This window comes from Herpailurus yagouaroundi, unplaced genomic scaffold, assembly GCF_014898765.1.
Source record: "Herpailurus yagouaroundi ecotype Mexico unplaced genomic scaffold, PumYag 166, whole genome shotgun sequence".
NCBI lineage: Eukaryota > Metazoa > Chordata > Mammalia > Carnivora > Felidae > Herpailurus > Herpailurus yagouaroundi.
Genome location: NW_024412407.1, coordinates 3,121,939 through 3,128,310, shown reverse-complemented (window position 1 = coordinate 3,128,310; position 6,372 = coordinate 3,121,939). Strand labels below are relative to the sequence as shown.

Genomic DNA, 6,372 nt, shown 5'->3' with positions numbered 1-6,372 from the left:
CGAACTCGAGAGCCGTGAGATCATGACCTGAGCTGAAGTTGGATGCTCAATGGACTGAGCCACCCGGCTGCACTGGCAAAGGCTTTCTTCATCCAACTTCCTGCCTTTGCTGTCTGTTCAACTCAGTGCTTGGAGAGCCAGATTGTGGGATGTGCCGGGGACTTCGATGTTCTTGGGGCAAGATACTGAGATGTTTCCTATGGAACTCTGACCCTGGCCAAGGCTGTCAAGGCTGGGGAGGAAAAAGATTTAGAAAACTGGGGAATGAGTGCCACCGTCGCCCCCATCTGTCAGGCTCCAACTTGGAGTGACAGGTGGGGGGAGTGGGTGTGGGCTGAGTGCCATGGAGTGAGGCTGGGCATCTGGACCCCCCCAGCATGCTCCATTAGCCTGCACTGTCCCTGAGGGAAAAGCTGGGGCCGGAGATGGGTGATCTTCCCTCACCCTTCCTGCCGCCTGTGAGTTTGACCCTGAGTTGGAAAAAGCTGTCGGGTTTTTCCGGTCCATGTCGGGTTTTCCTCCCCTTCCATGCGGTACAACTCCCTTTCCAGCGAAGGTGGGGGTCGCTCTCTGTTACAGATCCTGAGCCTTGCGTGGTCTGTTGGTCTGTCTCCAGGAGAGCTGCCAGGCTGCCATGCTGGGGAGCTCCCGCTCCTTTGAGCCGTGAGTATTGCGGACAGCAGCCCGGGAGAGATCTGGATTGGGGTGAGGCCTCCACCGGGATCCTCGCATTCAACCCGGCCTCCGATGTGCTCCACTCAGCCTCCTGCAGTCCGCCTGGGCGCGGCTCCCTGAATGACCAAATCCCCTGAGCATCCACCGCGCGTCCAGGGCACTGAAGCAGACATATACCCTGCATACTCCATGCAGCCAATGCCGGCTGTGCCTCCTGACTTCCAGGCCTCTGAGGACATGAGTGCAGTCCCTGTCCCATCTCTGATACAGGGCTGCTGTGGTCCGACAGGCCGGTGACCCATCCCTGCTGAGGGCTGTGGTCACTGTCACCCATTCGGAGATCTTGGGTGTCCCAGCAAGGCCCTATCACTTCCTGTGGCTTGTTATTAAACACGTTGGTCATGCAAGTTTGGCATATACAGTCTGTGTTTCCAGCTCCAGACTCTTGGTATTTGTGGTACCCTGCTCCCACCCTCCCTGCAGTTTGAACATTTTCTGGCTGATGCTGAAAGAGCAGCTCCAGCGGTGGCCCCTCTGCCCGGGTCTCTCCTCAGTGGTGGCTATTCCCTGTCAACACACTGATCCAAATCTAAGGGTGGGTAGGAGGTGCGGCCAGGTGGCCGCTCTCGTGCCAGCACTTGACTGCCCCCCTGTGGCCAGTGTGGGCAAGAACACCACTTCCTTCAACCGCTGAACTGGGGTCTAATCACACACAGGCCAGCGTTAACCTGAGGTGCTTTGAAATGAGAGGGGGTTTTGTGAGCGTGTGCACTGAGTTCTAGATGGTAAAACCGTCCTGAACCTCGGTCTCTCCATCTATAAAATGGGGGCAGCAATGTCATGGTGAGGATCCAACAGGTAATGTGCTTGTCTATAGATGAAAGGTTTTCTGCACGGTAATTATCATGTGATGTTACTTCCTGCTCCCCGAACCTGACCGTCCCCAGAGAAGAGGTGTAGAACCACCCACCTGGTTCCTGGGAACACTTCATTTATTCATCTTTTCCATGAGTATTCACTGAGTGACTGCTCTGTGCCAGGCATGCTCACAAAACTGAAGTTAAAAGAGACAATAAGAAGTGGCCAGTGGAAACCAATTTGACAATAAATTTCATATATAAAAAAAAAAAAAAAAAAAAGAAGTGGCCAGTGTCAACGGAGCCAAGAGCAGAGAGTAACCTGCTCATAGAGAAGGTGGTGTGCAGAATGGACACGTATGGGGTGAAGAAGGCGAAGGAACATTCTGGACAGAGGCGCAGAGAGGCGTGGGGCTGGGGGTACCCTGGGAGCAGGGTGTGAAGGGAGATGAGGCCAGAGGCGAGGCGGCTGAAGAGGAGTGGAATTTACCCTGGGGGTGGTGAGGTATCCAGAGGGCTTCAGGCTGCCGGTGACACGGTGAGCTCTGGACCTCAGGGGTCGTGACAGAAGTTTGTGTGTTGGGGGAGGGGGGAGCAGGCTGGACAGCAAGGAGGCTGTGATCAAAACCCGGCAAAGCAATAGTGGCCTGGACCAGGAGGGGGAAGCAAGGGCACAGATCCAAGCAGTATTTGGGGCCCAGGCTTTGGTCACTAGCTGGATGTGAGGGACGCGGGATCTGGGTCCTGCTGTGACGTCCTGGGCCGTTGGAGATGCCTGCCACCGACTGAGGTGACATGTTGTCAGCTGGTCTGCATTTACTGGAAACCCAAATGATACCTGGCTTGAGCAGAGGTAACTGAAAAGCCCAGGGGTAGCTCTCACCTCAGGCCTGCTGTGACTCAGGTCTCAGTCAATGTTGGTTCCTCCTCCTTCCGTGGCTTGGTCTGCTCACTGCTGTCAGCCTCTGACAGGGTGGTCTGGTGTTAAGAGCGAGGACTTGGAATCACACAGCTGGACGTGAACTCTGGCACCTCATTCGCCAGCCGTGTGATCCGTGCAAGGGGCTCAATCCCTCGGTGGCTAGAGCGGGGAGGGGCAGGGCCTCGCTAGTGCATTTTTGGGATGGATGAGATTCACGCATGCAGGGTGCCTGGCAGGGAGCAAATGCACAGTCCGTGTGCCTGTTATTAGTCCCAGCCTCTGTGTAAGGCAGGATGTTGGCTTTATTCTCAGGTTCAAATCTATCAGGAAAGAGGGGGGGTCATCTCCCAGGTCAGCCAGGCCGAACCCCTGGAGCAGCTGAGACCGGGCCTGTTTGACTCTGTGCTCACCCTGAATCGCTGTGCTGCAAGGACAGAATGTTCGAGGCCTCAGTCCCATGCTCTACTCACAGTGTATGTGTGTGGGGTGTCTTGACAAACCACAGGGCCCAAGGGAAGGGGATATCTCCTCACCAGATCTAGGCCTGTTTCAGTCCTGGGGTGAACAGATGCGGGGTGGCCATAAACCAACCTGTGGCTGCTGCAGAGGGGACCGCGGATGCGTCCAGTTCCGGTGCATTCTGGACGCGATGCTGCTAGAGACAGAAAGCGGAGCTGTGGGAACGGGTCAGCTTTGGGGGAGTGGTTGGGGCAAGATGGGAGGAGACTTGGCATGCCAGCCCGCAGGACGCCACTTAAAGGCAAGACAGAAGAGGGGCCCGTCAAGGAGGCAGAGGAGGAGATCCCGGGGAGGTGGGTGGGAAACCAGGGCAACGGCTATCTTGGCAGTCAGGGAAGGAAAGACTTCGGAACCGAGTGGGCGGCCAGGAGCGTCCGTCCCAGCAGTTCTGGTGTCCTGGGAGGGGGCCTCGGCCTGAGACCTTGCAGGGACAGAGTGGGGAGGGCTTCTTGCTAGGCCGTGTGGCCAGCCTGAGCCACCCGGCCACTACCCCCAACCTCGGGGGGGGGGAAAAAGGAGCCCCCGTCCAGAAGAAAGTGGAAACGGTGGACCCACGGTCGGGAGAAGGTTGGGTTTATTTTTTGTAGCACCCTTCCCGGTACCGTGTGAATGCTTACCACACGCTCATCGTACCCGGGTGAAATAAAGCAACACAGAACGAACACTCACAAAGGCACCTCATCCTACTCCGCGGCTACTGAGCCGCCCTTCCAAGGCGCAGCAGGCACACTGGTGAGAGTCCCGCATCCTGCCGGGTGACCCAGGGTGACTCCGCCTCTGCGACCCCTTCAGATGCTGCTGTGCTTTCTATTCCTTCAGCCTGCTCATTCACACATTTTCACGATGGTCCCTTGACCTCTCCCTTTCTAGGCCCTCCCTGTGGCGCAGCCCCGGCCGGCCCCCACGTCCCTCCTCTCCAGTTTGGAGTCCATGTGGGTTACCTCAGTCCTACTCCTGCCCATCTCCTGACTTCACTCTTCCCACGCAGCCCTCCTGCTAGAGCCTCAGCCCTGGATGGATGCAACTCTGTTCTTTGAACTCGCACCTGGCCGCTGCGTGCCTCCAAAGAACATCGCAGCCCGGGGCAGACTGGAGGCACCAAGAGTGCCCCCCCCCCCCCCAGTGGACCCTTGCCACGCCTGGCCCTCCCTCCCTGCGTCTGGCTCTGTCTCCCAGCTGAATTTCGGCAAGACTTCCCCACTCTCAAGTCCTGCCCTCCCTCTTCCCCCCTGCGCTCTGCTCTCTGCTCCGACGTCCTCGCCGCCGCCGCCTGCTTCTCAGGGAACAGAGGCGCCAGCAGACAACGCCCTCTGCCTCCGCTTCTGTCCCCAGATCTGCAGCGCGCCTCCTGGGAACCAGGGGCTTTCCTGTGGCCTGTCCCCGTGCTGAGGATGTGCTCCTGCCGCGGCGCACCCCTCCCCCTCCTCCGGCTCAGTGCCCTCTGCTGCTCCACTCGCTTCTTTGATGCTCCTTCAGTGGCTTCTTCTCCACTGACTCCGGCTTCCAAACACACTCAGGTTTCTTCCAGCTTAAAATAGCCCTCCTCCTCACCCAGTGCTCCTCCAGTTACTACCCCGCGTCTCACTTCATCTTTGTAGCCAGACTTTTCCAAAGAGTGGCCCGCACTCGCGCCCACGTGTGCGCCCTTCGCTCCCCTCCAGCCTGGCCTCTGTACGAGCTGGCGGCAGGAGATCCAAGCCCTGGGGGGATGCGGTGTGTGTGTGGGTGGGGGGGTTGGTCGTTGAGGCCGCCTCCTAGTTCTTATCTCAGCGGCCCACCTGGCCACTTGCAGGGGACTGCTGCCCCCTCCCTCCCCTCCCCCACGCCAGCTTCTGCCGGAAGCTCGGGGGCCTTGGAGAGAGGAGGCTGTGACTCTGGGCTCCCCCTGGGTCCATCACTTAGTAATGGAAATCCTCTCTCTCACCGGTAAAATTGGATAATGCTAACACCCACTGAGGGAAGCTGCCAGACGATGTGATCCAGAGTGTGGGGGCGCCAGCCTGGGTGGAACCTGGGCCCCCCAGCTCCCGGCTGCGTGCCCCTGGGGGAGTCTTGCTTTACCCCTGCCCCGGCTCACCTCTCTGGCAGATCCCTGTGCCAGCCCCTCCTCCTGCCCCTCCCAGCCCTGCGTGCTCAGTTCCTCAGGACTCTGTCCTTGGCCTTCCCCTTCTTCCCCTGCCCTCTCGCCTGGGGTGCTCCCCCCACCTTCTGGAGCTGAAATCGCCACCTCTCTGCCAGGCTCTGAAATGTCAGCTGCCTCCGTTGTCATGGGGCGCGGCGCTCTCCTGCCACGTGTCTCTGTTTCCAAATTTCTTTCTTCTTAGAAAAATACCAGTCAGGTTGGATTAGGGGGCCCACCCTAATCCAGCATGACCTCATTTTAATTTAATTATGCCTGCACTGACCCTGTTTCCTAATAAGTTCCCATTCTGAGGTGCTAGGGGTTAGGACTCCAACACGTCTTTTGGTGGCGGGGTGAGGGGGGCGGGTCACAACTCAACTGGTAACAGTTGGTAATAAGCGCTAGGAGAACAAAAGAAGGAGGGTGCCTGCGCAGTGTGGGGAACGACTGACATTTTAAGTCGGGGTCATCAGGGAAGGTGTCACCGAGGAGGAGACATTTGGCCAAAGACCTGAAGGAGAGAATCAATAGAGACACGTGGGGGGCCCTGTGTCCCCTGTGTGGTTAAGACACAGCAAGGTGGCCCAGGGAGCGCAGGCGTCCTGACAGGGCCACGGAAGCCCCAGCCTCCCTACCCTGCGCAGGGAGCGTGCTCTTCTACCCAAACCGAAGAGTGACCCAGAAATGATGGCCACAAAGCCATGTCACACACTCTGGGAGGGAGGGAAGCCTGGGCGTCATCTCCTGAGCTCTCAGGCCCAAGGGCCCGCACTCTTCTTGGCCAACGACCCACCGATGGCCAGTGAGTGGGACAGAGGAAGCTGTTCCTGTCCCTGGCTGCCACCCTCCCCTGGCCCAGAGCACACTGAGCTTCTCTGATGGTCCAAAATGTATTTAATTAGTTAGTTAATTAATTAAATGTTTAGTTTTGAGAGAGATCGAGAGAGAGAGAGAGAGAGAGAGAGAGAGATCGCGAGTGGGGAGGGGCAGAGAGAGAGGGGGACAGCGGATCCGAAGCAGGCTCCAAGCTCTTTGCTGACAGCAGCAGGCCCAGCCCAACGTGGGGCTCGAACTCGTGAACGGTGAGATCATGACCCGAGCCGAAGTTGGACGCTCAACCCACTCACTGAGCCACCCAGGTGCCCCCAAGATAATATTTTAGTGAAGGATCTGGTTGGGATTCCAAAGCTGTGTAGGCGACTCGTCTTAACTACCTCACTCCCTTGCACCATGTGAGGGTCCCTGAGGGTTTCATTTCACTGGCGGTCCATGGGGGT

General features: G+C 58.0%; 1 long non-coding RNA gene across 1 annotated transcript; it reads right to left on the bottom strand.

Annotated features, from left to right (window-relative positions):
• Positions 1–17: 17 nt before the first annotated feature.
• LOC121038549 (uncharacterized) lies at positions 18–4,686 on the bottom strand. Its single transcript, XR_005794393.1, has 4 exons — positions 4,559–4,686; positions 2,988–3,106; positions 2,416–2,878; positions 18–232 (listed from the first exon to the last, which is right to left on the bottom strand). It is a non-coding gene; the product is annotated as an uncharacterized LOC121038549 (long non-coding RNA).
• Between the last annotated feature and the right edge of the window lie 1,686 nt (positions 4,687–6,372).